Genomic DNA, 17,699 nt, shown 5'->3' with positions numbered 1-17,699 from the left:
TGGGAAAGAGGCTTCTGTTATTCTACCTTATTCTCAGAAGCTTTCTTGGCCATCATTGAGGGTTTCTTTAAAAGAATTGTCCTTTTGGATTTGCTGAGGTTCACTTGAACAAGACATCACTGTGGGCTACCCTGTAAAATATACCTGCCCCATATCTAGGATCATGGTGTGGCTGGGTTTGGGTAAAGTGAAGATAGCATTACTCTACTCAGTTGTTGCCTTTGGAAACCAGCCTGTTTAAACAGGGATGTTGTTTTCTTGGTTGTTTTCTTCACTGCTAGTTTTGGGTGAGTCTTGTTGAGACAAATAGAGCACACAATGGAACTGTGCAATGACTCTTGGATGATGCACAGCGGCAAATGCTGTACCACCCCCTTCCCTTGTTGCTTTCCCTTATTTCACTACCTTCACCAAGACTTTTTTTTTTTTAGTTTTGCTTCACATTCAGGTTCTTCCTCCTTTAACCCTCAACTGAGTGGTATTAAATTTGAATTTCTCTTCCTGATAAAATGTAAAGGAAATAACTGCACAGACTAGACTGTAACTGGAAATCACAAATAGGTATGTGGCCTTATTCCTGAAGCATATTTCATCATCCTGAAAAGATCCAGCTCCTAGAATCTGTGCCATAGTAATGGGGGAATGTAATCTTGATAAAACACCTCCACCTCTTGACATAACAAATACCAGTTTAATGTTTTCAGTTTGAAAGGAAAGCAGAGAAAAAGAACCTAATGAACATAAGAAAAAACAATGGCTCACATCCTGGCGATTTACCTCTGATTGAATTTATCGCTATCCAAGAAAGCTAAAGATAGCTTTCTTGGATTGCCTGAGTAAATTATAAGCGAAGGATCTTCCCAGAACAGGTGATGTTTATTTATAAAATTTATCGGCTGCCCGCAGGGTAACTCTGGTCGCATGACAGCAATTTCTAGAAAATATCCCAGGGAAAACCAGAAATGGTTACTCTTTCAAAATGAGAATGGGAACATTATCGCATTCTGTTGGCTTTGTAACATAAAGAGATGGCGATCGATTTTATAGTACATGGTGATGAAATCATGTTAGCTAACTATGGTAATTCTTCCTCGATGGGATTTACTAATCAAGAAGAATCCCAGTGATGTTGGCTTCAATGCATGTGAAAATGTCAAAAGTCCCCACCATCATTTTTTTCTGTTCTCTTCCTTAATTGACTCGTCTCTTCTCCTGTTGTCTGTTCATGTTTGTGAGCTTTGCCAGGAGGCTGAGTCTTGCGCACAGGTGTGACAGTTGCTGTGCTGGTATGGGATGCTTATTACACATCTATTCAGGTATGTAGCTGAGGGGGACCTTGCCTCCAAGTGATGTTATCATTTGCCTGAGTCTATGCTAACACGAATGCATCCCACCAATGCACCAAATGCAAAATTGGTGCATTTTAAATAAGCTGGCCCCTTATATTCAAGTTTGAGACCCCTGATCTAGTGCGAAGGTTCCAACAACTAATTCATGTAGCCAATCAGCTCTCTCATGTCACACTTCTGTGACTTCCACGTGTGAACTGGAAGATTTTTTAGTGAGATTTAGTGATTCTTAGTATTGGACTGAGTTCAAGTCCAACCTTAGTCATGAAAACCAGCTGAGTGACTTTGGGCCGGTCACACTCTCTCTCAGCCCAACCCATCTCATAGGGTGGTTATTGTGGGGAAAATAGGAAGAGGAAGTTGTGTTGGATACGTTCGTTGCCTTGAGTCTTTTGTAAAAATAACAAAAGTGGGCTATAAATAGAAAGACATTATTTCATTTTTACTTTTTTTCCATCACCAAGAAAGTACACAGGTGGTAAAGTTCACATGCCTTGGTTAGTTTCCAGGTCAAGGCATGCCCTGGAAGAGAATAACTACCAAGCCACTATGACAAAGGGGACCTTAAATAGGACAACCTGTAGACAGAGGTGGTATTCAGCAGGTTCTGACCAGTTCTGGAGAACTGGTAGCGGAAATTTTGAGTAGTTCAGAGAACCAGTAAATACCACATCTGACTGGCCCCACCCCCATCTATTCTCTCCCTCCTGAGTCCCAGCTAATTGGGAGGAAATGGGGATTTTGCAGTAACCTTCCCCTGGAGTGGGGAGGGGATGGAGATTTTACAGTATCCTTCCCCTGCCACACGCACCAAGCCATGCCCACCAAGCCATGCCACGCCCACCAAGCCACGCCCACAGAACCAGTAGTAAAATTTTTGAATCCCACCACTGCCTGTAGAGCTTTGAAGAAAGGCATGTGGCACCCCAAAACTTCAACAACTCTGCAGCAATGAACCACTCAGTTTCCATCACGGTATCATGTACATGTTATTCTCCTTCCCTATACTGCCCCCGATGCCTATGGATTGAATCTCAAATAGATCTGCTGATTCTCAATTTCACCTTCCTTTGTTCAGGGAGAGAGCTGCTTATTTATTTAAATGCCAATATACGGCTGTTGATAATATCCATTAATTATTGCGAAAATAAAATCAGTAATTAAGTTCTGCTAAAACTTCACATCTTCCAATACAGGAAGCACAACCATACTGTAAGAGGTCCTGATCCTGATCCTGATCCTGAAGCAGCAGGATGCAATAAAAGAGAGAAAGGAGTTGTAAATATTCAAAAACCCTAAGGAAGGTTGAATGTCTTGCAAACACTTGAAACCCCTAAAAAGCATTTACTAGACCAATGTTATAATTGTCTCATCTCTCCTCTCCCTACCAAATAATTGTAAGCCAGATTTTTAAACAGTACCTTCCAAGCAGTGGTGAAATTCAAACTTTTTTACTACCGGTTCTTTGGACGTGGATTGGTGGACGTGGTGTGGCTTGGTGGGAGTGGCTTGGTGGGCATGGCAGGGGAAGAATACTGCAAAAACTCTATTCCCATCCCACTCGAGGGCAAGGATACTGCAAAATCCCCATTCCCTCCCCACTCCTGGTGGAAGGATATTGCAAAATCTCCATTCCCACCCCACTCTGAGGCCATCCAGAGGTGGTATTTGCTGGTTCTCCGTACTACTCAAAATTTCCGCTACCAGTTCTCCAGAACCTGTCAGAACCTGCTGAATTTCAGCCCTGCTTCCAAGTACTTCCATGCTTCAAAATTAATGAACCAACGATGGTAATTTTATATAAATACAAAATGAGCTCTTTGGACCTGTATCCCAATTTCTCAAATCCCTGCTTCCATGAAAATCCTAATTATAATGGTGTGATGCAGTCCTGGCCTCTTCACATTAACACTTAACCAGTTCAGCTCAAGAACTTGTGAATTCTTTGGATCAATATTAAAACTAGAAGGTTTGTATGTCTCCCCTAACATATTGGTTACCGGTAGTTCATGGTTTAGTGCATTTGATAAAACCAGAAAACGGGTTAATTTAGTTATCAGGTCACATGTTGTGCAAATGCACTCTAAAGCTAATGCAAGAGGAATTCTGGAGAAAACTAGCAACACCCTAAGTTTCACCGATTCGGGTTTCATCTTCTATTGTGCATTCTGATTTGTACATCATTTAAGTTCCACTCACTAAGCTGATTGCAGCAACAGGTTTAGCCTTAATCATTTCTCTTGGATACCTTGAAATACAAAAGGCAGCTATAGGTGGCAGATTTCTCTATTTTTTGCTGCCATCTAGCAGTTGTCTGGATTTTTGTTGCCAGTTATAATACCTAGCTCTAATATTGTGTTTCTCTAATTTGGCAACTTTAAGACCTGTGAACTTCAAATCCCAGGATTCCCCAGCCAGCGTGTTTCAGTTCTGGGAGTTGAAGTCCACATGCCTTAAAGCTGCCAAGTTTAAGAAACACTGCTCTGATACATGTACACACACCCCACTCCCAGAATACCACGCAGTTGCCTCACTATTATTTATTTATTGAAATATATTGGCAGCCAACTCCATTAAAATCCCTTCTTCCATGCAGCTTTGTACTAGCAATTGCATACAGAATTGTGAAGATCAAAAAGTGGACCAGGTCCATATGGTCAAACACGGAGGATACTGTTGTACAGCAACAATCACGGTGGCAATAAAATGAAAAGAAGAACCAGGCGATATTTTGTTAGACTTTTAATAGTAGAACAAAAAGTAACTGTGCACAACAGCTGACGGTAAGTGGTTCCTCCTGTAGTATTTGCCCAAAGGTAATAACAATCCACTCACTATTACTAATAAACCTAATTACTCCCACTATCAGAGAAATTAGTCAAGGGGAAAGATCCAGCATGAGTAAACAGGGTGATTGTCTGTTGGTTTCACTTTTGCAGATACTTTTTGTTCAGGCTAAATGATTTTTCTGAGGCTTGCCAAAGCCTCCTTCGGCAAGACAGAGGTGTGGTGATAAGGTAGTATTTCTGGTGTCATGCATGATTTATGAAATATTTTGATGTAAAGGATTTTTTATTTTTATTTTTTTAAAAAAATGGTTTCTCGTGAAAAGTGCCCCACCAAATTATTCTTTTCCTGATCCAAATTCCTGAAAGCTTTTGGTTTCAGTTCTGAGAAGTCATAATACCTGCATTTATATATCCTGCTCAGCCATGCTTGCTAAATGTACACATGTTCAGATGTAATTCAAGACTTACAAACCTTGATAACTGGGTTCCCACAACACTTTAATTCCAAACAAAGCAAATGAATTGAGTTCCCATTGCTTCAAATGTAAGGATTATTTTCTAGGGCCAGTCCGGCAACGTATGTAAGCAAGAAAATTTATTGCATCTCTCCAATCCCAGAGGATAGGAAGCAAGGAAGATTACCTTGATAGAAGTTTGCAGGAAACATTACCTAAGCCAGTGATGGTGAACCTTTTTGCCATTGCATACCAGGAGGGGGCGCGGGGGAGTTGCACACATGCGTGCCCACACCCATAATTCTATGTGCCCCACCCCCGCACATGCACGTGTGACACACACACACACCCGTGAACCCCCGCTCCTGGCATGTGATGGCCCAGTAGTCCCATTTTTCTCTCTCACCTGGCTCCAGAACCTTTCTATGAGTCTGGAGAGGGCGAAAACAGCCTTTCCCCCCCGGAGGCCCTCCGGAGGTCAGAAATGGCCCATTTTCCAACTTCCAGTTAGACAGGAAGTGATGTTTTTTGCTATCCCCAGCCTCCAGAGACTCCTAGAAAGACACTGGAGGCTGGGGACAGCAAAAAACATCACTTCCTATCCAACCGGAAGTTGGGAAATGGGCCATTTCTGGCATCCGGAGAGCCTCCGGGGGTGGGGGGTGGGGAAGGCCATTTTTGCCCTCTCCAGACTCACAGAGAGGCTCTGGAGCCAGGTGAGAGAGAAAGACAGGCCTTCCCCACCACCACCCAGGCCCTCCAGAGGCAGGAAACAGCCTGTTTCCCTATTTTCCCTACTTCGTGGGATTAAAAAGTAGCATTTCCTTTCTTATGATTTTCACCAGCAGTCAAACACTTGACAATTCCCATTTTATGCCCTTTTTTATCCCAATGCTACTGTCGTTCCGCCTTAACCTCCCATGAAGCCATGTTGTGCAAACTTCATTCTTCTTCCCCGTTCATTTTAGGGTATTGTATTTCAAAACCAGCCAAATTTTGGTAATCTTTGATAAATGTCCATGTTTAGCTGGTTCACTTGAAGTAATGTCTGCACTTTAGAAATGAGTATGCAAATAGCTACTTGATGGCCAATCAGCATTCTTAAATATTCATCCCTATTTATCTCATTTGGACCATGTCCATTTGCTAACTAACAGTCAGGAATGAGAGGCAGGACAGCGTATTATTATGCCATCAAGATGTTCTTATACAATTTTATGTACACATACCATTCATTTTACCTGACATGTAATGATTTGAAAGTGGATAGAACATGCCATACTAATAGCCTTGCACTCATTCTGTCTGACTTCAAGCTATTCAACCAGGAAGTCTGAAAAGGAGCTGGTGTTATCTTTGTTTAAATGTGAGTACAACTCTCGGTATTATTTGGGAGTGAAAAGTGTGAAAAGTGATCCATATTATATGAAGGATTATGCAGGATAGTGTAAGTATAGTTTTTCTTCAGATGTCCCAGCTGCATATATGAAGATTGGAGTAGATGGTAGGACTTTCCCTCCACCCACTATCAAAATATTATTTGTGGCTTGATTCAATATGTGAAACAGCATCATCTTTTAATTAACTTTACAAGATTGCTACAATGATGAAATGACAGCCAGGGAGAATAGTACAGGAGAAGCTGCTTCAGATTCTTGGGAGAGTAATAGAATAAAATCAGTTTGAATTGCAGAAATTAGGCACACTTTAAAGCTAAAAGCAAGGAGGAAGCCAAGAGTAAGCTAAATGTTCCCTTCAACAAAGAGGTATTCAATTGGCAATAGAAAACCATTAACAAAAGGGCAGACCTTGGAAAGCAGGACATTCCACATTCTGTGGTATCCATAATAAGCTGTTTCATCATCAATAGCAATAGCAATAGCACTTAGATTTACCCGTATGTATTGCTCCATTGTGCTTTACAGTCCTCTCTAAGCAGTTTACAGAGTCAGCATATTGCCCAGAACAATCTGGGTCCTCATTTTACCCACCTCGGAAGGATGGAAGGCTAAGCCAGTGAGGATCGAACCCGTGGCAATCAGCAGAATTAGCCTGCAATACTGCATTCTAACCACTGCACCACCAGGGTTCTTACACTGACTTACACCATTTTCTAGAATCATCCAAACACGCTTCTGCTCAGTAACAGAAATGAGGGCAGGGTTTGAGCTGGGCAGCGATGGTGATGGCTCTGGAGTGAGAAAGATTCTGGCAAAGTAGAGCTATTAGATTTGTGATGCAAAAATACCAGCTAAAACCCTGGCTAGGGGGAAATTCCCACTCTGTAGGCTGCTTCATTTCATTAGGAAGTAAGCTTCCACACTGTCACACATTTTCATGCATACCCCTACACAACAATGACCCTTTTCAGTTAGCAGGCTTGAAAAAAGCTACTGGTGCACACAGGAAACTGTTTTTCAAACCTAATTCTGAATATAGGATGGGTTGTATAAAGTGGGAAGTGTAAAAGGAACTTAACTACAGGTACCAGATATGGGCTGCAGAAAGCTATTCCAAGTTTCTGTATCTGTCTGCTGCTTTCTAGTGGTTCTCTGAATGTTTGCAGCCCGGATAGCTCTAAGTTTAATATTTCAATTGCATGCAGCAAAGAATCTGAAAAACCTGTAAACAAGCTGCTGAGAAGGGATTCAGGAATGGCACAGACTGGTCAGGCAGAGCACATGGGCTGCATCTAACTTATTAGCCTCCAGTTTCCACTCATCTGTTTTTCTTTTTTTTAAAAAGGGAAATTAAGTCTTTGAAGCATTCTTTTTGCTTTTCTAGCTTCGAAGATCCACTGAGTCTCCACACCCATCTCTTCCCTAATTATTTTTTTTTTGCACCATTTAATGAGATTCTTGAACTCATATTTATGCTGCATATGATTTCAGTAAATGGGAAATGAGTGAGGGGGTTACAAAAATCCAGACAATTGCTAGATGACTGAAAAGAGTTAAGATAGTTGTTATATCTTTGCTACTATCTAACGGTCATCTAGACTTTGGCAGCTCTGCTCGGATACCCCAGCATAGGAAATTTGAGGGAGATGGGAATTGCCAAGCTAATATGGTTGTTTTTATCATTAGTTTAGCAGGAAGTATGTACAGGGTGCAGGAGAGATATTCTTGACTCTTGCAGTTTCATTAGTCATTCCCAGAGTCTTCAGTGTAACCAATGAACAAAGTAGATGAATGCGGATGTGAACAACTTTTAGTAGAATGTGTTTCGTGTATGGTGTTCCATCCTTCATCATAACAACAAAATGTTCCTCTTCAGTTCCATGAATCCAGTGGATAGGAATGAAGGAAGCTGAGGGATATTTCTTGACAATCTTTCTCTGAGGATTTTGTTATTCCACTTTTAGTTTTCCCAATCCCATTTGCACATCCGTAGAGCAAGATTGCAAAAGTCTCCTCCCCCCCTTTTTTTTTCTATCAAGAGATACACCGATTCTCGACACGCCTTGATAACAGAATGGGGAAAATTTTGTTTTTAAGTATTGACAGGTAGCATTCATTCCACCATGTTGAAATGGCAGCACAACAACTTAAGGAATGACATTGGAGATTGCCAGCAGTCTGGCTCATTCTAGTGTAAGTTATACATTTGCATATAGTAAAACCTCGTCTGGTGATTGAACTGTCTATTACACAACATTTGTGGAGGATTGATCTACTTCAGCAATTTATTTTCAGGTCTGACTAAGAAGCAGTGAGATTATTAAGCCCAGAATATGATTCAACTGGAGTAGGATTTGGGTCAGAAAAGAGAGATGCCAAAAGGGAAAGAAACTGCTTAACCCAAGGAATGCATCAAGGCCAGAGGGTGCAAAACTCAGCTTTTTATTCTTCACTATAGCAATACAAGCAGATAAAGAAAGGCCAAACATGTATTGGTAGTGTCATCAGAAAGATGCAACCATCTTATGGATCACTGTACGATTTCAAGAAAGTCCTTTGGGAGAGGAGAGTGACAAGATGTGAATCACAGTATCTCTACACAACCCCCTACCTCACTTATGTCCTATTTTGGAACACAAATACGAAAGGGTGGAGCTTGCATTATGAAGTCACAATGCACGTTTCGTCCAGTTGGCCTTGTGGCAGCTAAGAATGGATCTCTACCTCCACAGCTCTTAGCCCTCTTTGGGCCCTTCCCAGATCCCCCTCCCCCTCAAACCTTACGGTTAAAATTATGGTTGTAGGACTTTTTCCATTTCTGGGGAAATAGTTATAGAAAAATAGTGTTTTAAGCCTAGATTTCATATATCTCCTTAATTAAACAAACTCCCCCCTCCCCCAAATGGAAAAGTAGGTCAAAATTGCATCCTTTCTCATCCAGTAAGGTCACTGCAACCTGATCATCATAGCATGGGATGTGAAGTGGAGAAAGAAACCAAGTAACTCCATTTTTTAACAATAAAGAATTGGAGGGTTGGCCCCAACCCTCCTATCCTTTCATAAGGGCCTAAAGATGTGGCTCTGCCAGTTGGTTTGGGGCCTCAGTGTGGGAAGGTGCCCAGTGGTGGTGGTTGATCGAGTAACAACAGTTCCAGCCTCCCCACCTCCCCCCGCTCACCCCATGTGTCCTTAGGGTTTAATGTTTCATTTAAATTATTTACGTTTTAATTGTATATATATATATATAGACATATTTTTATGACTGTAAGCCACCCATCTATGGTAAGATGGACAGCCAATAAATTTTATAAATAATAACAAAATAAAATAAAATGCCATTGTGTTATTGCATTTTAAACCAAACAATTATGAAAGAGGTTATGGTTTTAGTACTGATGAAATTGTATAAAGACTTTTGTTTGAAAACCCATATTTTGTGTGTGTGTGTGTGTGTGTGTGTGTATGAGCGTATTTGTATAGGTGTAAAATAGAAGGGATGATGTAACTTTGGCCTTGTCTATTAGTTTTGGAACATTTTCCACATGGTAATTAGGTAAAAGATAATAATACCTGAAACAAAGCAAAGCAAATGAGTAGCTTTGGTTTAAAATCTCTTTATACCTTGAGCCGCGGTGGTGCAGTGGTTAGAGTGCAGTACTGCAGGCTACTTCTGCTGATCACCGGCTGCCAGCAGTTTGGCAGATTGAATCTCACCAGGCTCAAGGCTGACTCAGCCTTCCATCCTTCCGAGGTCGGTAAAATGAGGACCCAGATTGTTGGTGGCAATATGCTGACTCTGTAAACCGCTTGGAGAGGGCTATAAAGCACCATGAAGCAGTATATAAGTCTAAGTGCTATTGCTATTGCTATTTGTTTAATATGCCATATTTTTGGAGTATAAGACCCACCTTTTTCCCCCCTAAAAGAGGCTGAAAATTTGGGTGTGACTTATACTCCAAATGTAGCTTTTTCGAAGCTTTTTTCAGCCCTAACAAGGCGCTAGTGAGTGAAGCGATCTTTCCAGCTTTGCCTGCTCCCTCGACTCTCTGCTGTGCTTTAACAAGGCGCTAGTGAGTGAAGCGATTTCCATGCTTTGCTCCGACTCTCAGCTGTTCTTTAGAAGCTTTTTTCAGCCCTAACTAGGCGCTAGCCGAGTGAAGCGATCTCCCCCCCACCCATACTTTGCCTGCTTTTCTCATTGCTGCTTCTTCTCAACTCTGCCTTAGAAGCTGTTTTTTATCCCCAAGCAGGAGATAAAAAACCAGCAAACTAATGTGCTGAAGCTGACCAGACTAAGGATGCTAGCCAGATGAATAGGTAGGCAGATATTTTTTTTTCCTATTTTCCTCCTCAAAAACTAAGCTGTGTCTTATACTCCGGTGCGTCTTATATCCTGAAAAATATGATATACATGACAAATTCTCCATCTGGTCCACTTTTAAAGGTCTGTGAATTATGCAAGATCCAACAACTAACATTAAAAACATTGTACAATATTGTGTTTCATTGTTTTTATTTTGAAAGAAAAATAGTTATTGTCCAATTAGGATTACAGCTACTGGGGAGATTAAGTTTTCCCTTTTGGGAATTCTGATGAAAAGCTGTCCCCCCTCTCCAAACTTTCTAACTACTTTGAAAGCTTTTGTCTCCAGTTTAACAATGAAAAGGATCAGATAATTATAGGGCTCACATAGGAATCACATTCTGGTGAGAGAAATTTCCTGAGGATGGGCTCCAGCACTACTCTGAAAGCTCAGAAGACTAAACCTCTGGTGCCAGTGAACGACCCTGATTGGATCCTGCTACATTATCCTGGGATACTATATTTGCCTTCATTTATGAATCACATAGACTCATTTAGAAAAGTTAGCCTCATTTCCATCTGTTATAATCCTTACTCTTATGGTGATCCCTCAAGGCGAAATTTTTAGTTTCAATGGCCAAGTTAGCTGAGAATTCTGAAAGATGCCTTCAACACACCTGGAAAACAGCAGGTTAGAGAAAGTGGCTCCAGACAGAAGGAGCAACATCAACAAAGAAGTTCACAGAAGACTGTGCCTGCCTTGTCTCTTGTTGGGACAAGAGGGCCCAGGCTCTCTTTGTTTACAGCATGCCCAGGATCTTTGTCATAGCCTGCCTGCTTTCTGAGATTGTGCAATTAAACCCATGACTAGGTCATTGTGAACCTAATAATAGACATTCTGGAAATTACCTGCACTTATAGTGAAACCCATGAGGTGATTACTCTAGCACAACAGTGGCTGTTGTAAATATCCACACCCTTCCTTACCTGCATACAAATGTATTATTAAGGATGAAAACAATCTGCCTCATGCTAATTATCTTCCCTCAGAATGGGTTTGGCAACTGACTGCAGCTTTATTCACTGGATGAATGAAAGTGTTTTTCTTGCAATTGTCATGTCCTTGAAAATTGGCAGGAACACCTTGCATCAGAGAATAATAAGATTGATCATAACATCATCCTGAATCATGTTTGGCAACATGTCTCTGTCAGTTCATCAACATACTTTATTTCAGGCTCGAAAGCCAGTTTCTATTTATGAAGGCTGGCTGTTAACATATCTAAATTGATGATTGCCGGATGTAAATCACAGTCTATAGGAACTAATCATTCATTGATTGAGTACATACAATCAAATGGAGGACTTGTGAGGGAACAGGAAGATCTGAACAAAGATCCATTTAATGCACCATCAAAGTTAATAGGTTTGGAGAATTTGTGGTCTTCCAGATACACTTGATCCCAACTTCCATCACTCTCAACCAGCATCCCTATATTGATGAGGGAAGGCCAAACGTATCTGCCTTTTTAAGATGGGTTGATTATGTGGCATCAAATCAGTGGCTATTTTAGTGATCTCATAGCTAGATTTCCTCCGTGACAATCTAGTTCTAACATGGTCCTTCAGACTTCTAAAGGTGAACTGATCACTACTGCAACCATGTCCATCCACCTTGCTGCTGATTGTCTTCTTCTTTGTTTCTTTTCACTGTGAGGCCCTTCTTCAGAGAGCTAGGTCTTTGCATAAAATGTCTGAAATAGAATAATTTGAGCCTGGTCATTTGTGCCTTGAGTGAAGACTCTGAGTTGATTAGTTCAGTGAATGATTTGTTCTTCTTTTTTTTGGCTGCCCATGTCTGTCCAACATCAAAGTTCAATATTCTTCCTGTTCTATTTCTTCATCATAATCTGATATTAGAAGGATGTTACCTTTAGCCAGAAGAGATGGGTAACAGCAATTGATAAAAATATTGCTGATCAAGTGAAATCATATCCATTCTATTCATTTCAGTTGTGCACAGCTAAGATTGTCCCTGTACTGGCACACTCAACTTCTTAATAGTGTCATATAAAGGATTCATCATAATTACAGAACTACTGGGTTTATGAACTTTGAGCATACTGGCTTATTTATAATATTTGTTTGTTTGTTTGTTTTGTTCGTTTGTTTAAGAAAATTTATATTGCCACTTACTCATCCATGGTGACTCAAGGCGGCTTACACAAATATCAAAACATCATATAAAAATAATAATAATAATAAATAATAAATTAATAAAATCCATATATATACATTTTCCCTTCCAATGATAAAAGATTAAGTTATAGAGCTGAGGTGGCACAGTGGTTAGAGTGCAGCACTGCAGGCTACTTCAGCTGACTACTAGCTGCAGTTCAGCAGTTCAAAACTCACCGGCTCAAGGTTGACTCAGTCTTCCATCCTTCTGAGTGGGTGAAATGAGGACCCAGATTGTTGGGGGCAATATGCTGACTCTGTAAACTGCTTAGAGAGGGCTGTAAAAGCACTATGAAGTGGTATATAAGTCTAAGTGCTATTGATATTGAAGTTACTGTAGTGTTTTTCATAACCAGTTAGATGTGTACTCTTAGATATTCAACATATTTTGTTGAGGTATTCAAATTTTTTTAATGTGCAGCATCCTAAATATGTTATTTTTTTTTGTATTGATTGACCGCAGGCTTGTGAGATGGTGCTCAAATACATATCTCTTGTTCCTGACTGTTGGCACAATTATTAAGTTGACATATAAAATCTGGAGTGTAACTTGTTTTCAACACCTGGTCTACAGGTTTAGGCATATGTGCTCAGATATATTTTTTTAAAAAAAGGGAGAGATGGATCAGGTTGCAAACCATTTTTCTAAAACACATTTATGATGCTTTTGTAATTCCCTATTTCTGTTTATTTTCATCTTGATCGTGTTCAGACTGCATTAAATGCATTTTTATTTTCTCTGGGTTTTAGTGGGACCTGATATTTATTGTGCTGCTGCTAACTTGTCTTGTTTTTATTGCCTCAGGACTTTTATCTTTTAAAGTTTTCATCTGATTTTATTTTGTTTCGTGTTTTTAAAACATTGTTGGCTGTCTCAAGACACGTTGACTAAAAAGTGAGATAAGAATGAAGTTGGCTTGTCTTTTCTGATGGAGGATGGGACCAATCTCACTTCATTTAAAGCCTTCCTCAGTATTCAAGAGAAAAACTTCTTTGAAGCTGATGCATTCCAGATATAGTCAGCAATAGAACATCTCCCCAATTAAAATACTGTACCTGGTATCTCCTTCTATAATGCACTATGGTTCTACTATTTTTGCTATCCTACTTTGTACCCACCTCATGTGAAGTCCAAACTCTCTGGAAATGTCTCTAATGCTAGGAAAGATGGAAGGAAAGAGAAGAAGAGGACAACAACCAGTTGCAAGATGAATGGATTCAGTTGCAGTGATGATGAGTGCATCATTGGGAGACTTGAAACAACAGGTTAGGGACAGAACATCAAGGAGAAACTTTATCTATGTTGTCACAAGGGGGTTGAAAATGACTTGATGGAACTTAGTAAATCAATCAATCAAACCCACTACTCAAGGTATCCCTTGACTTATGACAACAAGTGAGACCAGAATTTCCATTGGTAAGCAAGGCAGTTGTTAAATGAAATGGCCTGATTTTATGACCTTTTCTACCACAGTTGTTAAGCGAATTCACTTGTTAAGTAAATCATCTGGTTGTTAAGCAAATCCGATTGACCTTTGACTTTGCTTGTAGGAAACCAGAGAGAAAGTCACAAATGGTGATGGCACAACTCCAGGACACTGCAACCATCATAAATAAATGCCAGTTGCCAAGCTCCTGAATTTGATGATGTGACCATGGTGATGCCATGATAGTTGTAAGAGCGAGGATCAGTCATGAGTCACTTTTTTCCAATGCCATTGTAACTTTGAACCAGGGGTGGGTTCTAAAATTTTTTACTACTGGTTCTGTGGGAGTGGCTTATTTTGTGGGTGTGGCTTGATGGTCATGTGACAATTATTTAGGATTTAGCAGAGGTACTGGTCTACCAGGCTTTTAACTGCTTGCAGAGCTATACCAATCTACCCATTTATTTTTTGCAGGCATTGGTCTACCCATTTATTTTTGCAGGCACTGATCTACTCATGTATTTTTGCAGGCACTGGTCTACCCATTTATTTTTGCAGACACCGGTCTACTCATTTGTTTTCTTTTACCACTGATCAGCTGTAGGGCGGCCCTTTGAAGCCCCACGGCAAGAGTTTAAACAGTTTTTTTCCCTCTAGCCATCAGTTGGGACTCAGGAGGCAGCAATAGATTGGGGATTGGGCCAAATAAAAGGTAAGAATAACATGGGGTGGGGGGCGCGGGAGGGCGCGGGAGGGCGCGGGAGGGTGGGGGGGGCAGAACCGGTTTGGTGATGTCATATCGTCACTGCTACCGACTTGGGAGAACCGGCCAAACCGGGAGGAACCCACCACTGCTTTGAACAGTCACTAAACAAATAGTTGTAAGTCGAGAACATCTTTAGCTGGTTTTCTTGCCAACAGAAAATACCTGGGGGAAAGGGAAACAAAGCTAGGGGAATTCATCAAATGCTTTCCTTAAATTGCAAAGATATGAGCATTGACTGGTTTAAGTACTGAATCAGAATAGGCTTCAGCAATGATAGCAGAACAACATGTGCCAACATACTTTTCTGCTGGCTCATGGACTGGAGAGAATCACTTGAATACAGCAGCCTGGCTTTGCTCTGTATGAAAGTATGTTCTTGGATCTATGACCCTTCCATTGATTTCTCAACTTGTGACACTCCATAATCAAGTTAGTGAGCCAATTCCATTGCCCCAAACAAGAAGGCAGATGAAATTATACGAAACTTCTACTTGTGATATTTAACTTGTGATGGCTTATTCAGAGACAAGTCAGCAGTCAATGAAACAATCATCGATGACTGTTAGGTGCCAAATAATTTCATCCAGGGTTACATTTTAGCAGGCGGCAATGCTTGATTTTGTCTGAGCTGAGCAATTAAGAAGAATCAGATGAGGGAATAGTTTCAGTGATATATTGTGTAAGTCTTTTTTGAATCAGCAGCATGTTAGCAGAATCAGTAAATAAACTGATGCTATATTTATCAGTAAATGAGGCTAGACCAGGAAATTAAAATCATCTTGGAATGAAGCTGTGAAAACCACCTCCACATTACTGTCAAGATAATGTCACACTGACATTAATGTCACATTGACATGTCTGAAAAAATCATCACTTGACTTTCACTCAAAAAAGAGTTTACTTTTGGTAAACTTTCTTAAAAGAAATTTAAATAATAATTTGAGATGGGCAGCTCGGCAAAGAAGGCCTTTGTGAAGTAGCATAGCTAATATCAATGTCCCAAAGGTGCTTTTTCAAGAAGCTACTGGACTTTGTGGTTTTTCTTTGAAGACTTTTCGCTTCTCATCCAAGAAGCTTCTTCAGCTCTGACTGAATGGTGAGGAATGGAAGGATTTATACTCCTTGCAGACAGCTGGTCATTTGCATTCTTTTAGAGAATAGTTGAGGCCACTTGGAGGTTTGTCTGTGTCATCAGGGTCACCTGAGTGGTGCAAATGGGTGTGGAGCCTTCTTGGAACTGCTGAAAGGACTGTGTTGTAGATTGGAGATAGATGATATCGTATTCCTCCCCCTCTGTTGAGAGAGGGCTGTTCAATTTTAACATAGATGGATGGCCTCTTTGACGCCTCTTTAAAATAAGCCGTCTCTCTGTCTAAAATGTGTATAAATCCGTCCTTTCCTCACCATCCAGTCAGAGCTGAAGAAACTTCTTGGACGAGAAGTGAAACATCTTCAAAGAAAAAACCAGAAAGTCCAGTTGCCTCTTGAAAAAGCATCCTTGGGACAACCATGACATGGACGACTGAGAATCTCCATAGACATTTAGCTAATATGAATGTTTTTTTTCACCTTCCTAGCCAACTGTGACTGTAAATTATTAAATATTAGTTATCTACCCATTAAAGCATTTTTTTTCTGCTGTGTTATATAAAAAAGCAGATATACCATTACTTTGATGAAACTAGAGGTAGGCTTTTCAAAATTGCACCAGGCTCATGGGCAGAGGATTTGGGCAGGTGTTGCCTTTCAGGGAAGAAAAATTGACTATGGAGGATTGATTTATTTAATCAATTCATAAGACTGCCCATCTCATAGTATACAACTCTGAGTTGCTAACAGTCAAAAACAATAAAAAATGTAATAAAAAGTAACAAGTTTAAAAATAATAAATGGTAATAGTACAATGAAAGATAGGACATTTACTCATACCTTTTGGCCATCTCATTAGAAATTAGTGCACATCACACAAGAACATCACACTCACTTTGAAAGAATGTCTTGATCCCAATATTTTTTCTGGACCACTTGAATGAGAACTGTAGGGAAGAGTGCAGCTCTTCTTTCCTGTACATGTTAGCTCAAACTTGCATCTGATTTATGAATGAAGTAAGTATGATTCGCTGCTCTCCACAAATCACATATAGATGGCACTTTCCAGTAAAATTAGTTGTTCTGGCTTGAGCCATTTTAAAGCTGCTCTGCTTTGCTTTCTTACTGAAAACTTCTTTCTCTAATGTTCTCGTATGTGCAAAAGCAAGAACATTTGGTGTAAGATTCTGATTGCATGGAGTACTGCTTCTATACCTGTACTCAGGAACACTATGTCAGCATGTGGGTAATGTGGAGTAGGACCAATTGCTGCTTGTCATCTATTTTTGTTAAAAGACAGAATCCTAATTCCTTTTTGTTCATTTACTGGGCAACCCATGCCCCATTGGATCATCATATCTGAGATTTCATTACCTAAACAGAGAAACAGAATGACAAGGACAGGCAAAAAAAAAACAAAAAAAAAAAGCAATGGGAGCAGGAACAAATTCTAACTTCCTGCAAACTTTTCTCTTGATTTCCCTTGTAAAGAACCCTTCCCTTCCTTTCCCATCCTCCCCTCCCCTCTCCTCCCCTCCCCTTCCCCATCCCTGCTCTTCTTTCCCTGGAAGCTGGTAAGTGGCTGCTGTTGGGTGTGGAAGGGAGTGAAGGACAGTAGAAAACTGTCACAGAACATTGAAAATGAAGATCACATGAGCTCAGCTGCAGCCAATAGCAAGTGAAATAGCTACAAGTTTCCTGGATTTCATTTCTTTGGAAGTTATGGGTCCCGGATTTTGAAGACATTCTATAAGTTAGCCCATTCGAAGTACCTTGGTTCAAAAATTCTTACTCTACGATGCACCATTTTGCCCAGACATGACAAGAATTTTAGTAACATAGATTTGAAACTCCATCTTTGAGCATTTGAGGCATCTAACAAG

Source organism: Pantherophis guttatus, chromosome 1 (genome assembly GCF_059756535.1).
Source record: "Pantherophis guttatus breed Tessera chromosome 1, ASM5975653v1, whole genome shotgun sequence".
Taxonomy (NCBI): domain Eukaryota; kingdom Metazoa; phylum Chordata; class Lepidosauria; order Squamata; family Colubridae; genus Pantherophis; species Pantherophis guttatus.
The sequence above is the reverse complement of the archived record's forward strand: the minus strand, read 5'-3'. Positions refer to the sequence as shown.